Raw genomic sequence first — 16743 nt, forward strand, 5'->3', positions numbered from 1 at the left:
TTGAAGAGTTTGGGCTTTTTGTGAGTGTATAGCCCACAGCCAAAACATTCCCATGTGATAGCACAAACCTCTAGGGGGTGCAATTAAAATATCTAGATTGTGTATTTTGTCATGTGGAGTGTAAATGACTAGGGAAAGCTTTTTCTCTTAAGAGAAGCTGATATTTAGGAAGTGCTATGTATATTTTTTTCCTAAGAAAGCTTGAAAGATCTGTCCAGAGTGCTGACGAGGTTTCACGGGGAGAAGGCTGGAAATTGAGGGGTACACACTACTAACCCAATGAGATCAGGATGCAGTATTTTCAAGTCCCAAACCAATGGCCTTTTTAAATTGAAACAAACATGCATAAAGGACAGAAATAGCCACAATGGATTCTTACATGTGTAATTACATTGACGGAACTGAGAAATTAAAGGAGAAAACTCCCTGCACTCCATAAAGAAAACAGCAAAAAGCACACCTAACAATAGGTAGCATACCTGAACGCTCCATAGCTGACAGTAGAATGTCATGCAACTACGGCTTCCACAGAAAACCCCTGCTTATGTCCCACTGGAGGAAGGGCTGCACGTAGTCCTGGTCAATGCACCTTTGGCTGCTTCAAATGGCCAGTGCCCAGCATTAGAGACACAAATTAGCTCTAGCTTTGTCCTGAGAAACTCTGAACAATGAAATACCATGTAGCGAATGGAGAAGAAGATGAAAAGGAGAAGCTGCCTTTTCACTGGTCTGTATCAATTGCTTATTGAAAAGTAAAGTGTTGGAGAACCTATCTGCGTGGTTACTCGATGTTACAGTCCAACTAAGGCAGCATCAAGATTGTGTCTAAATAAGCACAAGCGCTTGTTATCCTTTCCTAAATCTCCCTTCCACACAGCAACTCCTCTGAAGGGAAATGAGGGCAGCTGTAAATTCAAGTACCAGCTGAAAGAGCCTTCCAGGTGTACCTGTCACTTTCCTGGAGAGGTCCTAATGCATGTTAGGCTCGGGTCACCGGCTAGCCTCCACACTCAAGGGCCTGCCCTGGGTTTTCTTCCCTAAGTCGCTGTAGCCTGGGCTTCCTCGTTGGCATGCTGATCATGCTCCCGCCGTGGGATAACTAGCAGGCTTTGTGTTCGAGGGGAAAGACAAATCCATGGAAGAGGAAAGAGCGGGAGGGCTCAGGCTGGTGTTCAAAGAGAGGCAATATAGCCTGAGTGAAAGAGATGTGCTTTCAGCACCACCCGCTGTCCCCCCTCTTCCTGCAGCAGGCGCCAGGATGCGACCGCTAACCATCTATTGAAAAGCAATTCTCTGTCCTCTTTCCCTCTCCACCTTTGCTTCTCACAATTCCGAGCCCTCGGGTGGTTTGCGGGAGCACACTCTGCATTCGAAACCACGCGCACCTGGCCTTAGAGAGCGGGAACTCGGATGCGAAGGCATGCAGAATCCCCTTTTCAACCCTTGCAGCTCTTCCCTCCTTCACCCCATTGCTCGCGCCTTTTTCCCCAACAGTTTTAATTAAGGCTGTTCGCAAATGGAGTAGACTTGAATCTTGTCGGCTTTGGCCACCCCCGCTCCACCCGCGTCCCCCTCCCCCAATAAAACTATGAGCTACTCAGCAAGCTTATAGATCCTAAATCCTTCTCTGGCCAGGGAACATTTGGGCACACAGACACTTAGCAAGCTTACCCCCCTGTTGGCTGCGCAGCGAGCAGTGAGACTCGGTCTAGCTAGCCCCCCGAAAAGTTGGGCCACAGGGATCAGCGGGGCAGAGCCGGCCTCTCCAGTCCCCGGCTTCCCCCCCAAGATGATCTCAAGCTCATCCCCTCCGCTCAGCGTGCGCAGAACAGCCGAGCTGAGGGCGGCGTGTGCAGCAATCTCCCCGCTACTGAGAAAGGGGGGAAGGGGGGAAGGGGAGAGAGCGGAGGAGGGAGGGGTGGTAGTTTGTATTTATAGAGAAGAGTTCTTTGCACAACTTTTTGGTGCCACCAAGTGGCACAGTGAGTTCCTTTAGGAACACAGACTCCTGGGTGAATCTGGATGGGTAGACCAGCTCTGCAAACAGATGCTCACATGGCAAGGGAGTTGGAGGCACTCCCAGGACTTAGTTTTCACATGTTTACCGTCATATCTCAGCACCTGGGACACAGATCCCTAAATTCTAAGAATAAGCCTGTATTGAGTGAGAAAGGGCACCTGTGCCTTCCTCAGACAGGTGGAAGGAGTGTCAAGGACATGGTAAGTCCCAGTTGACTCCTAGGAGTATAGACATCCTTGTCTCAGGAGGAATATCCATTATCTTCTTCTTCCTAACCCCTCTGCCCAGATTACATTGCATTTATGTTTTACTCTAAAACCTTCTTTTTGCTGCCCTGACTACCTAACCTTTAAACTGGATTGGCACATTTTCCTTGCCACCAAACCTTCCTCAATGCTAACCTTAAAAATAGCGTATGACTTTAGACTGGATCTGAACATTTCTAAACAGCTCTCAGAACTCCAAGTTCACTGAGCTGCAGGCTGGAGGTCGGATTTTCCTCAGTCATTTCCAGAGCCCTCTCAGCATGCATTATCCTGACAGCACAGTCAGGATCTTGCCAACTGCCTTTAGTACTTTGAGGAAGAATCCCCTGAAGCTTCCTTTATCCATATTTTATGAGTGTTCTTACTTCTTAGTATGCAGATCTTCAAACACATACATCAACACTACTGCATGGGACCTTCATGTCCCCAAATGCAGAATATCCTCTACATTGTTCAGTAGAGAAACTGAGTACATGAAGGTTAAGGGGCTTGTTCAAGGTCATGTTTTTCTAGAGATTAGTCCAGGAACTACCTAGGGTAGAACTGAATGAACGCAGTGATGCCAAACCCGATCACCCTGTTCTTGTTCTTTCTACTACCCCACTCAGCCCATTCAGTCATATTCAGCTCCCTTCTCTTCCCTCTATTCATTTATTTCGTTCTTTCGTTACCCCCTCTCTCTCTCTCTCTCTCTCTCTCTCTCTCTGTGTGTGTGTGTGTGTGTGTGTGTGTGTGTGATTATCCTCTGCCAAAGTTCCATACAGGCACGAAGAGTAAACATGTCTTCCCGGCTCCACTGGGAGTATATGAACTTGAGTTTATAGGTCCAGAGTTGCAGGTGCACCATCTTTACATGACCCACAGTTCTAGAAAACCTCTCCCTCCTAGTACTGTAGTCCTTTTAGAAATGGAACACTGACATTTACACCCAATAGGGTCCCTTCTTCTCTGCCTCTTTTTGGGGTGAAGCACCAACAACTGCCCTTATTAGCTCCCCCAAACACCTAATGGGCTCAAAGATAGAGGAGCCCCTCTCCCTTCCTAAATCCATGCCTTTCGTGCACATGTATCGGTATGATAGACACACACACACACACACACACACACACACACATACACACACACACAGAGAGAGAGAGAGAGAGAGAGAGAGAGAGAGAGATCCAAACGTATCCTTTGGCTCGGATCTTTATTTTTTCCTCCTCTGATTTTTTTTTAGTTCGTTTTCTATGGAAACAAGCCCACTTAAATCCCTCACTTATGCAAATAAAAGCAAAATGATCTTCATAAACCTCCCATTGGAGCTATGCCGCGGTAGCCCAGGCTCCTGACTTAAATTTATGTCTGATTCACACAGCACACGTCCTTGCAGGGTGACTTTTCTAAACTTGCAGGACCTCCTAGTGTTCCTGGCTCCACCAGTCCTCCACCTGCCCACCACCTGCCCTCCTGGGTCTTTTAAGCCCCAGCTCCCGCCCCTCGCCTGATCGCTCTCCATCCCTGCACTGGGGGAGGGGCTCCAGCGGTATCCTATATCCGTGGTAACTACAGCTAAGAGAAAGAAAAAGGCGCTGTGCTTACCAGGTGCGCGCTCTGAGCCTTGCGCCCCCAGGCAGCCGCTCCTCGAGGGCTTCCTGCGCTCTCGTAGCGGCCTTGGCTGCAGCTGGAGCGCTAGTGTCGGCGATGGAGGCAGCGGTGACAGCAGGCAGAACGGCTGCGGGGCCCGCGGCGGTGGCGCTCGCTCTCTCGCGCCAGCGCCGGGAGCACGTGCCGCGCTCGAGCAGACGCAGCTGGAAGCGCAGCGCAGGACTGGTTTATACTCCCGCAGCGCGCGGCGGGGGTTGGCAGAACCGCCAAGGCATAGACTCAGTGGGTGAATAAGGGTCTTAAAGCCTCGTATTTTGGGGGTTCAGGCGAGGGTAGCCTTGGGCTCCCTCTCCTGCTCCTCACGTTCCTTCTGAGAGCCATGGGAGGAGGAAAGCTGTGCGGGGGAGGCGTGGGTGGTGTGTCACTCAGAGAGAAGCTGGGGGAGCAGGTAGATAATAAGGTTCTCTTTGACTATGGCACTTAAATCCCTGACAATGATTGGGAGAAGGGGCGTCACTGCTGGAGGGTAGAGAGAGCTAGGAAGTCAGGGAACCCCGTGATGATTCAGAGGTGTGAGTGGTTAGAGAGAACGGCCTCTAATGATGTTACTTATTAATAATACCATTTTGCATTTGTCTGCACTTTTTACAAACGATTCTTCCTACATCCGTTAAAATTTATTCTTCGTTGGCAGTTGAATGTCTTAATGTCTTTACTTTCTCAAACGACTTTGCTTCCCTTCCTTCACCACCCCCATAACTGCCCAGGATTGTCAGATATGCTGAGATTATCTTTAAATACAAAAACAGACTTCATTTCTGCCTCTGAAAAGGAATTGGTATAAATTACTTGCATGGCTTAAAGAAAAGAAAGACATTGCAGTATTATTATTATTATTATTATTTCCATTGTATTTTCCTAACTGAATTTTGGGAACCAGGTGCTTGCAGCAGCTGGGTCAAAGATTAAAAGATGAGTGCCCTAAAGTCAAGGGGATTGTTGCTGATGCATTCATTACTAATGCTCATTAGATTTTCCACCAGACCCTTGTCAATAAGGTAAGTTATAGTTTGATAGCTTCAGGATTTAACAACAAGAAAAAGAAAGAGATCTATCTACCACCACACCTTGTTGAGTTTTACAACAGCATCTTTCTTCTTGCATTTTCATGTCTACTGATGAGATCATTGTTACTTTTTGTATTTCTTTGATTGCAATTCACAAAACAAGTTTTAGTCTTTGGAGAGAGGCCAGGAAAGCTGTGAGTGAGCTTCCTTAATTAAACAAACAAACAAACAAAAAATAAGTGGCCGGGCGCAGTGGCTGACCCCTGTAATCCCAGCACTTTGGGAGGCCGAGGCGGGCGGATCATGACGTCAGGAGATCAAGACTATCCTGGCTAACACGGTGAAACCCCGTCTCTACTAAAAATACAAAAAATTAGCTGGACGTGGTGGCGGGTGCCTGTAGTCCCAGCTACTCGGGAGGCTGAGGGAGGAGAATCACGTGAACCCAGGAGGTGGAGCTTGCAATGAGTCGAGATCACTCCCACTGCACACTCCAGCCTAGGTACCAGAGCGAGACTCCGTCTCAAAAAAAAAAAAAAAAAAAAAAAAAAAAAAAAAAAAAAAAAAAAAAAAAGATGGCATAGATGAGAAAATAGAAAGATGGCATAGGTGAGGAAATACAAAAATTTTTTTTTGTTTGTTTGTTTTTGTGAGTTCGCAAGAAAATGGAGGGTAACATGACTAGATGATTCTGGTGATGTGATTAAGTCCGATGAATAAAGTGATTTGTTTATCCAATTCTGAGGCATTAACAATAAAGATAAGGTCAAATTTGGGTCATTGTATGAGACATTTAGCTTTCAGTGAGCATGGGGCACTCCAAGCTCCCAGTTTTTCTCCCATCAGTTGGAGCTGGATCAAAATACATTAGTTAATGGGAAAGAAGGAGTTACCATGTTGGCCACTCAGTCACTTAAACTCTTCAATTTCCTACACATATTTCCTTCTCACCTGTCTCCCAGTTCTATGACAAGAGTGGGATGACATGACATGTCAAAGCATGTCAAAAAAATGACAAAGCACTCCATGAATGTAATACCTGCTTATCAATACATATCGACTTCCTATGCTCTAAAAGCTAAAATGTGAAGGACATTCTCCATGTTGAGCAATAGCAAAATTTTCAGATGAGAAGGAAAACATTATTATATAATCTTAAAATTGCTCAGTGACATTTTAAAATATAGCTTCATCTCCTAATTGTAAAGTGCTGAATTAGGCAAAACTAAAATTAAAAGGAATATAGAAACAATGTTTTACATCTCAATAGTAAGTTCTGATTATAAATTGCTCAAAAGTATAACTTTTGCCTTAGGATGAGCTATTAATGAACAAAATATTTTAATTCTTATGTAGAACAGTAGAAAAAAAGGACTGGAAAACTCATTCATTCTCAGAATTCATAAAGCTTAAAACTTGAAATCTCCATTCATTTCTGTCCTTTCTTATATGTGAGAATTTGTCATGAAATACTGTTAGCTCTGCCTTTAAAATATGTCCTAGAATCTTACCACTTCTAACCACCTTCAGAGAGACCATGTTGAATCCATCAACTATCAACTTTTACCTGCCTTACAGGGATAAATTCCAAACTAGTACAGGCTATATTCAGCACAGCATCCAGAGTGATCTTTTAAAGAATTTATCTTAAATCAAATTCCTCCAGTAACTTCTGGTTTCACTGAGTAAAAACCTAAGTCCTCTCAATAAATATTTAGAATATTTAAATGAATATTTATGATAATAGAGGTATAGCTGTTATACGCTGCCCTTCATTGTACAAGTTGGCAACACTGATGGTAAATCATGTGAATGTTTGCAGGAGGTCTGAAAGACTAATGAGTGACAGCACCTTTTCCTAATATGGGCACACTTACCCACCTCTTACATTGTTTTTGCTCTTGTGATTCTCAGACTTAGCTAGCTCATGTTCTAGACTTCAAGGGGGTTATAAAAATTCTAAATGTTTTGCAAGTATGTGGTTATCTGAGCTCATTAAATGAAAGATTACAAGTGGCTTAAAAATTTCTGAATGTTTTTATTTAATGAACTCATTAAACATCTATTATTGCTATTATTTTTTGCCAGTTACTGTACAAAGCACTATAATAGAATGATACACAAAATATTAATATATACTTGCTTGGCCTTAGAAAACTTAAAGTTATTACATATGTGTGTGAGTGCATATATGTTTAAATTTATTCATTCATGCCATTTATTAAATACTTATTAAACTATCATGTACCAGGAATGGCTAGGTGTTGGGGATGCAATGATGTATGAAATAGAATTCATCTCCTGTCCTTGTGAGGCTTAAAGTAAGGAACACATTAATAAATTAACTAATGTGTCACAATTTTTGGGAAATACAATGAAGAACAAGGTACAGTTATAAGGAATAGTAGGGCATGAGGAGGGGAACTGGTATCTTGTTTTGATTGGACATTAAAAATAATTCTAAGACAGAAATATTAAATCAAGACCTAAAAAGTATATTATGCAAAATATGTGACATGTCTCTATTTCTGTTTGAGTTAAGAGGTGTGATCAACAAGGGGTGGCTGATTAAAGAGTGGGAAGAAAATTAAGGGGGTTTACAGGCAGAGGGAACAATATGTGGAAGCTCTGAGGCAGAACAACATTTGCCAAGCTTTAGAAACTGAAAAGACATCGGGGTAAATGAAGTAGAGCTTGACAAACCTTAGCTATATCTCAGCTTGTTCAACTCCCAAATGAGGGTAATTTTATCTAATTTTGTTTACTAAATTTAATCTGCCAACTTTCTAGATGTGAATGAGGCAATTATATATGTTATTAAGAATGGAAAATGAAAACCATGCAGAAAAAGGAAATGACAAATACTCCTATCATATTGACTAAAGTGGTTTACCAGAAAATATTTAGTTATATCATTATCTAAGAAATTTAGTCTGTTCATAGAAAGAATTTTATTATTGCTGCTGTTACTAAATGATAGTACTATTATATAGACCCTTATATACATGGTCCCTAAAAACTCGATATCTTCAGCAAGGATTTTATAGCAAAAATAGGAAGCTTTTTTATATTATGCACTCTTATATAAAGCATCAATTTAAGATCTAGACAAACCATGGAAATTTAACTCAAGTTGTTATTTATGAATCCATGTTTATTCATCTTTCTATTCTTCACGGAGGACAGACCTAGAAATGTAACCCTGTGAATTAATTTTTGTTATGATACTTGGTAAAAAATACAGTAAGAAAAGTATTTAGCCCTTTAGTGCTTTGGAACTACAACTCCTTTAGACAGTGTTTTCCAAGACGAAGTCCTCTGTCCAAGCAGACTCTTGGCACATGTATGGCAAACACAGAGATATTCCTCTTCACTCTGTGCGCACAAAACATAGTGTGTGTGTGTATGTTTAACTGTCTCATCACAAGGGGCAAAGGACTTCCCTTATATCCCAGGTGGAGACATAGAACACTCATCCAAGGGTATAGCAGAATGTCCCTGGGATTTCGGTCCTAACAGATTGCATTTGGAAACTGAATTTTGGCTCTTTCTTGAGTAGGGGACTTGGACAAGCTACTGAACCTTGGAACCTTCTTTCCTTATCTGGAAATGGAAAAATCAAAAAGGTAATGTAAAAAATATCTAATTATCTTTGTTATACATAAAGTCACTCTGGAAATCAAAAGTGCTATAAAGTCTCAGCAAATCGCGGTCCTTTTTTTCCTCACAATATGACTCTCTTGTTCCAGTACAATGTGATGTGTCGGCAAGAATTTGAATAATGGTGTTGGATTACTAGAAAGGGTCATACTTAACAAAAGAAAATCCCTCTCTAAATTCTATTTTTATGTTGACAGGAAATTTCTTGTTTTCTTTCTCTAAAATGTGAATAATAGTACCTATGTAGAGATTGCTGCTAAGATAAACAATAATAGATATGAAGCAATTATACAGTCCTTGAAATGTGGCAGATACAGGGCATTTGGTGATGGTGATGGTGATGATGATGATGATGGGAATGAGGATTAGTTTATTTTAATTTCCAATTATTTACATCCCACATTAGCATGGCCAATATACTAAACATAGCCTGGGACATAAAGTCTACTTTTTAAGATACTTGTAAATTTCAAAACTACTTTCTAGTCTAGTAGAGCTCATCTCTTTGTAAATATATTTAAATTATAAGACCAGGTCTTGTAGTAATTCTTCATCAATATTTTTGGCAAAGATAGTAAAATTTTTCACTTACAATAAAAAATAGGTTAAGTAAAATGGCAGCAGCAGCAGCATTCTAAACTGCATGTAAATGAACAAGTAAGGGTATACAGAAGTTTTTATCCTTCCAAACAGAACCTCAGACTCATTGCTTAATAGAATTCCTGGGAATTATAAGAGACAATTATGCCGTTAATGGCTTAGATATAGCTGTTGCAACTATTTATAATGCATTTAGTCTTGAGGATTCTAAGCCACCTGAAATCTAATGTTATGTTTAGCACACTATAACTCTAGTGATTTGGGAGATTTATGTTGTTTTTCAGTGTTACATTTCCTAGAAGCAATTCATTGAGCTAAAGCCAGTAATTATTTTAAATCATGTAGTAAGCAATGAAAGCCAGAATTTTGAAAATTGGTGAGGTGAGTGCTTCTTTATGTTACTATATGTTTGCTTTTTATACTTCTTTAAGATTCAGTAAGAATGTTGAGCTGCGCTAGACACACAGATCTATCAGAAACATTGGTGGATAGACTAAGAGCCAATGTGCTTGTTGAAGAGGTAAATCGTTCAGTTCTCTTTCTTAGCGTTTTTATCTGTAAAATGGGGGGGGGGAATGCTAGTTCCATGAGTTAGTTGTGAAGATTAAATTAGTTACACTTGCAAAGTGCAGAGCTTGGTACATGGTGAGCATTTAACACACTCTGTAGCACATGAGTAAAAGCATGATTTCTGAAGCCAATCTGCATGGATTTGACACTTGTCTGTGTTGCTTGTTGCTTACTAGTTGTGTATTGACTATTTAAGTTTTCTGTACCTTAGTTTATTTATTCATAAGTAGAGAGAAAGACAACTACTTCATAAAGCCATTGTTAGTATTAACTGTTAACTCCTGCTAAGCCATTAGAACAGTGCCTTGCTAATGGCAAACATACAATGTTAGTTATTAGCTTATAATAATTTAGTAAGCACTTTAGATCCAGTCATCATTCAACTTAAATGAGTCCTATCATCAAATTGAACCTGATAATTCAAGTCCCAGGAACTAGGAAACACTGGGCTTTATAAACCTTATGTTGGAATGAATATCTTCAGAATATTCAGAAAGAGTAGAAGTTCTCATGAATCTCTAATTCCCCTTTTTCCCTTTTATCATGACTCTTTATCATTTTGAAAGACATTTAATATTAATCTCCTTTTTTTCCTCTAATGAATGCATGTTTACCTTTCAAGATTAACTCCAGTGAAACACTGCCCAACTCCCTTGAAAGACTGGACATCATTTCTTTCAGCTACCGTAGAACTTTGCTAAAAAGTCCTAGTGTAAGATGTATCATATTATATGGCAATTATTTATTAGGTTCCTGCCTCATCAGGTTGCCTTATATAATGCAAACTCTTCTTAGGCATTTTATTGTATGCATTCTCTGTACTGCCTATTGCGTTTAGCATGTAGTGGTTAACAAACACACTTTTAATGAATAAATTAATGTGTTCTAGCAATCAATCCAGATTTTCACAAGCTAGATTCTAAAGTAGCATAAACGAGTTCAGATACATAGACTTTTTAGTGCAAGGATTCTGAACTTTGGCTACATGTTAGAATCACGTGGGAGATCTTTTAAAACCACTGACTTATTTGATATCAGGTGAGGCCTCAAGGGATGTTTAAAGAGTTCACAGATGGTGTTAATATACTGCCAAGATTCAGAACCACTCTTCAGTATTTTTTACACCCTTTGTGTTTATTTTAAATTAATTTGGCACAAATGACAGATATGAGTGTAGGTGTCATTTTATCAAGTAAAGCACAATTTGTCAACATGAGAATAAATGAACTTCTATATGATTAATGCACTGTTTACCCCTTCTGAGAACGAGAATTTTTTTTCCAATGGATACCCCCATTTCAGATTTGTAAAAATTTTAAGGCATACTTTATGTCAGAAATAGACATGTCTCTCAAATATTCTTCATATCAACTATGGGAAGTAACTGACGAGACCCAAAGAGGTGAAGTTGTTAGCGTTTACCACATTTTTAAGATGCAGGTTCTCGTTCTGTTGCTCAGGCTGTGCAGTGGAAATCATAGCTCACTGTAACCTTGAACTCCTAGGATTAAGAAATCCTCCTGTCTCAGCCTCTCCAGTAGCTAGGATTACATATGTGAATCACCACACCTGGCTAATTTTATTTATTTTTTTTGTAGTGATGGTGTCTTGCTTTGTTGCCCACGCTGTTCTTGAACGCTTGACCTCAAGTGATTCTCCTACTGCAGCCTCCCAAGATGTTGAGATTACAGATATGAGACACCACACCCTGCCTACCATACAATGTTAAAATAACAACTCCAATATGTAAAATCATATCCTAGAACCCAAAACTTTTGCTATTTCCGGTTATCTTATGCTGCATCCTAACTCTGTAAACACTCCTCCCCATTGACTCTTAAACTGTGTAAATTTTGCATGTTGACATGCTTAATTCACATATACTAGAATAAAATATTTTTGTTATGAAATCTCAAGTAGACATTACTGCATTTCTAGAAAAATGTTTAAAAGCGAAGTCATATTAGTAATTTATTATATAAAGATATATTGGGAATTACAATATTCAAAATATTACAAGATAATTTATTCAATATTTTATGCAAAAAACAAAGAAATAGAATGACAAATATTTACCATCCAGTAAATTCAAAATTAAGTGAATATTTATTTTTTTGCATTTTGTTTTCAGCTGTTCATTTATATGTACTTCTGTGCATCCATGTACTTCTTAAGCAAATATTAACTGAGCAGTTGTTATATGCTACACCCTGTGATATGTATAGAGGTTACAAAGAGCAATAACCTCAAGGCTCTGAAAATCTAGTTGCACATATGTTATACACAAAATCTTAGCTTTTAATTGTTTTATTTGAAATTGTTTTCTAAATTATTTCATATATTTGTAAATACAGTGGCTAATGATTATTTTCAACTACACATTTTTCTATTTTATTCATATATAACTATATAAGGATATCCTCAAGCAAATGTTAAAATTTAAAAAAATTTAAATTTAAACTCACACAGATTTATGGGTTTACTCAGAACTACCTAGAATATTTAAGCAATCTATTTTCCAATTATTGTTCTCAGTTCTATTTTTTAATAGAATGTATTACTTCCCCTACTTCTTAGTAATATTTTGGTGTAGAAAAGCCAAGAGAGTTTTCTGTCATCTCCTTTCTTTTCACATGTCACACTGTCACTCAAAACAATGAAAAACAATGGCAGGAAAAGAAGAAAGAGGAGAAAAAACATTTAAAAAGGAGATACAGATACAGAAGAAAGGGAGAGAGGGAGGGAGAGAGGGAGGGAGAGAAGGAGGGAGAGAGGGAGGGAGAGAGGGAGGGAGAGAGGGAGGGAGGGAGAGAGGGAGGGAGGGAGAGAGGGAGGGAGGGAGAGAGGGAGGGAGAGAAGGAGAGAGGAAGGAAATAAGGAAAAAGAGAGAATGTGACAATAAAGTGTGGGAAGAAGACAGGGAGGAAGGTAAGAAGGAAGAAAAAGAGAAAGGAAATACCACAGAGAATTATGCAAAAATTTAAAAATCCAAGGACTATGTAATCTAAAATAAACCTCATAATTTATAAAGAAGTTATCAAATGAGGGTTAAAATTTATGCCAAACTTCCAAATTTAAGACTAAGAGTCTCAGCTCAAGACCTCTCTTCTGATCTCTTGATGTTCCATGGACTCATGTCTTCTTTCCATAGTGACTATTTTCATGAGCCTTTTAAATGATAAGAAAAATTGATTTTCTCTCATCAATTGTTTTCAGAATCTTTCCTCCATTACTGAAGTAATCCAAGGAAAATTGTCTGTAACTTAAATGCCTTCAAGTTAGGTATAAATAAACTATCAATAGCGCATTACAAGGAAGAGAAATAAGAGGTATTGAGCACCATAAATTAAATATTTAGAGATACATAGAGAGAATAATATAGCCTTGTATTTATTCCTGAGTAAATGGTTATAAACTTAGATTTCTATCTTTCATGGAAACATGGACTCTGTAAACCAATCAAGAGCTAGCGAGAAAACAGAAACATATTTGGAGCATAAGTTTTGCTACTGGGGGATAAGTTAATAACCAATAACTGCTTTTGATTTTTATATGCAACGAAGTCTAAATATGACTGTCCTGCATTAAATAATCTGAAAAATACAATTCAGAAAGTTCCCTAGAAACCTTGGTCTATTCAACCAGAAACATGTGCTGTTTAAATTTGAGCTTTCAATTTTGTCTAATCCATAATTATTAGTTCAAAATTTTAACCTAATTATTTTTCTATTTGATCATTATATATCTTGTATTACAGTAATCAATTTCCAATTAGAAAAAGTAAATAATACATTGAATTAATGTAAAGAGTAAACAGTAGTGGCTTTCTGATGTAAGCTTAATAATCTCTACCTCACTCATATATCTTGACAAATTCCCTATCTTAAAAAATATGAATCAGGTCAATTTTGTTCCAAAGTTCTACAAATTTCTATAATCACCCAATTTCACACTATATAGTCATTTACTATTTATTTTAATGATTTCATTTTATTTCTATGAACATATGGCCAATTTTATCTTTATGAATGATCAGTTTTTTCTATCATGTCACCATCTCTGCTTAGAACATGTCTGCCACATTTTAGCCACTTAATAAATATTTACTGAATGAATATATGAATTGACATCCTTAAAGTTGCCTTTCATTTACTTCAATAACCCATTCATTCATGAGAAAAATATTGAAATGAAGACCTATTCAGATTTGTGGTTAAAAAACTTAAGAGCAGATTACATGTATATGTACATAATACATATACATATATAATTATATATGTATGTAGACATAGATATAAGAATATAACCCAGACTACAGGACTTGATAAAAAGGTTGAATACTTTTTAAAAATTCTGATTGCTATAGACTAAATCATGTCCTTTATTGTTAAATGCTATTTAAAGATAAAATTATAGAATCTTCAGGCTATGATACATCTTTAGAGTTTTCATACAAAATACAGGAAGCTGTTAAATTTGAATTTCAGATTAACAAATTTTTGTAATGTATACATTCATAATGAAAATTGCATAACTCTGTGTCCCAAAGATTTAATGGGACATTCTTACACTACAAATAAGGCTGTTTTACTGAAATTCAAATTTAACTGCGAGTCATTGATGGGGAAAACATTGATAATATGATCTGATGAGTGCCAAGATTATGTCTAGGTGCTACATAAGAGCAGATTACAAGCACTTTGGATGCATTCACAAAACACAAATTTAAGATCTCAAGGTCAAATGTTAGAAAGCTACAATACAGTACGCAGTTACATATACTGAAAGTCAAAAATATATAACTGGCATAGAAGAGTGGGATTATTTATAGTGGAGGGCCGTGGCAAAACTCTTTCAGGTGTTTCGAAAAAGCCCTTTTTCCTCTTTAAGCTGAATTGTGAAATCAAAGAGCCTACATCCTGTGGTAACTAATTACAGTAGATATCAAAGAAACATCATCAAAAAGCAACACTCCGGCAGTTTCTGTGAAATTTTGAAACAAATTTTGATGAAAGTTACCCTAATAATATTTGAGTATCTAAGAAGAGCAACGCAGCCTTACCCATCTCAGTATTTCTAACACTTAGCACAATGCCTGATACTGAGTTAGCATGTAATAATATTTTTAGAGTAAGTGAATGAAAAACTTCTCAATCCCTTATTCTTTATCCTCTCTGCTTTAGGTTCATTTTGTCTAATGGTTGGTCTACTGGGGATTATCTCAGTTAAGAGTCAAACTTACAGGGACTGTGGAAAATAACTAAGTCGTAGAGCTTCCTTCAAGGAAGAAATGCAACCAGAATCTCTGCTCACGGTAGGCAAAACAGGGTGGCAAAGTTATACTGTGTTCGAATGGGCATCACCATCTCTGAGAAGCAGCCTGGTAATACACAACAATGGCATCGAGGTGGCTGATGATCCCTAAAGTCAGAAAAATGGAAGCATTCTAGTGCGTGACCTTCCAGGGCCCTAAAGAGTTGCAAACACCTGTTTTCCCCTAGTGGAAATGATCAGGTCCACGTTATGCCATTTTCATTATGAGAAAGATGTGCTGAGATTCATAATAACATTCAACCCTAGCAAGAAATGGCAGTGTGTATAGTATATGGTTAGTGTGACATAAAGGTGTAGGAAAAAGAAGTTATGTAATGAGTGAGATGTATCTGACAACAGGACAGATTTATTTTAGGATGAATAATGGTCCTAAATAGAAAGAAAGAAAGAAAGAAAGAAAGAAAGAAAGAGAGAGAGAGAGAGAGAGAGAGAAAGGAAGGAAGGAAGGAAGGAAGGAAGGAAGGAAGGAAGGAAGGAAGGAAGGAAGGAAGGAAGGAAGGAGAGAAAGAGAGAAAGAGAAAGAGAGAGAGAAAGAAGGAAGGAAGGAAAGGAAGGAAGGAAGGAAGGAAGGAAGGAAGGAAGGAAGGAAGGAAGGAAGGAAGGAAGGAAGGAAGGAAGGAAGGAAGGAAGGAAGGGAGGGAGGGAGGGAGGGAGGGAGGGAGGGAGGGAGGGAGGGAGGGAGAAAGAAAGAAAGAGAGAAAGAGAGAGAGAAAAAGAAAGAGAAAGAAGGGCCGGGCGCGGTGGCTCAAGTCTGTAATCCCAGCACTTTGGGAGGCCGAGACGGGCGGATCACGAGGTCAGGAGATCGAGACCATCCTGGCTGACATGGTGAAACCCCGTCTCTACTTTAAAAATACAAAAAACTAGCCGGGCGAGGTGGCGGGCGCCTGTGGTCCCAGCTACTCCGGAGGCTGAGGCAGGAGAATGGCGTGAACCCGGGAGGCGGAGCTTGCAGTGAGCTGAGATCCGGCCACTGCACTCCAGCCTGGGCGGCAGAGCGAGACTCTGTCTCAACAAAAAAAAAAAAAAAAAAAAAAAAAGAAAGAGAAAGAAGGAAAGGAGGAGGAAAGGAGGAGTAAAGAAGGAAAGAAGGAAGGGCCACCTCCATAAAAATTCAAAAGAAAATTTAAAGTTATATTTTAAAAAGCTCCAAAAAGTGCTACAATATTTTGATTTATCCCCATGATAGATGCTTCAATATTTATTTTCAAATAGCAAGTATAAAACAGAAAATCTTTTTTAAGTAGTGCATGTTTTCCATACTCCTGCAATGCTTGTGATTAGTTTGCCTTTTAAGTAGCCCAGTGGTAGGTCTAAGATGCCAAAACTAATTCTAGCCAGTCCCTTCCTACTGCTGAACCCAGGATAAAATTGTGACACCTCCATTGGTAACATATGATTCTGTGATAGGTAATTCCATTCAATAGTCAACAGAGGCAGTCACATAGGATATACCTGTGTACTGACTGTGGATGTTTTGCCACTATGTCCTTAATGAATTTTAAAATTGTATTTACTCATTGTGAATATATTATAAATGCACATGATATACCATATAAAATACATAATACATTAATGAGTAAAAGTAAGTATACGTCCTATTTTCTTATATCCTTTCAGATGTATCTGAAATGTATAT

At 38.8% G+C, this 16743-nt stretch overlaps 1 protein-coding gene and 1 long non-coding RNA gene across 5 annotated transcripts in view; one reads left to right on the forward strand and one right to left on the reverse strand.

Annotated features, from left to right (window-relative positions):
- The window catches only part of GRM5 (glutamate metabotropic receptor 5), a 573672-nt gene extending 569598 nt beyond the window's left edge, over positions 1–4074 (reverse strand). For 2 of the 4 annotated variants that reach the window (XM_050755524.1, XM_050755521.1), the window contains exon 1: positions 3868–4074. The gene's annotated coding sequence lies outside the window, so the exon portion shown is untranslated. Of the gene's footprint in view, positions 1–1671; positions 1870–3867 lie in introns of those variants that run through there. The other 2 variants (XM_050755522.1, XM_050755520.1) reach the window with 1 other exon arrangement.
- On the forward strand, positions 4016–11643 carry LOC126934767 (uncharacterized). Its single transcript, XR_007719110.1, has 3 exons — positions 4016–4155; positions 8500–8566; positions 11369–11643. It is a non-coding gene; the product is annotated as an uncharacterized LOC126934767 (long non-coding RNA).
- The last annotated feature ends 5100 nt before the right edge of the window (positions 11644–16743 follow it).

Source organism: Macaca thibetana, chromosome 14 (genome assembly GCF_024542745.1).
Source record: "Macaca thibetana thibetana isolate TM-01 chromosome 14, ASM2454274v1, whole genome shotgun sequence".
Lineage (NCBI taxonomy): Eukaryota > Metazoa > Chordata > Mammalia > Primates > Cercopithecidae > Macaca > Macaca thibetana.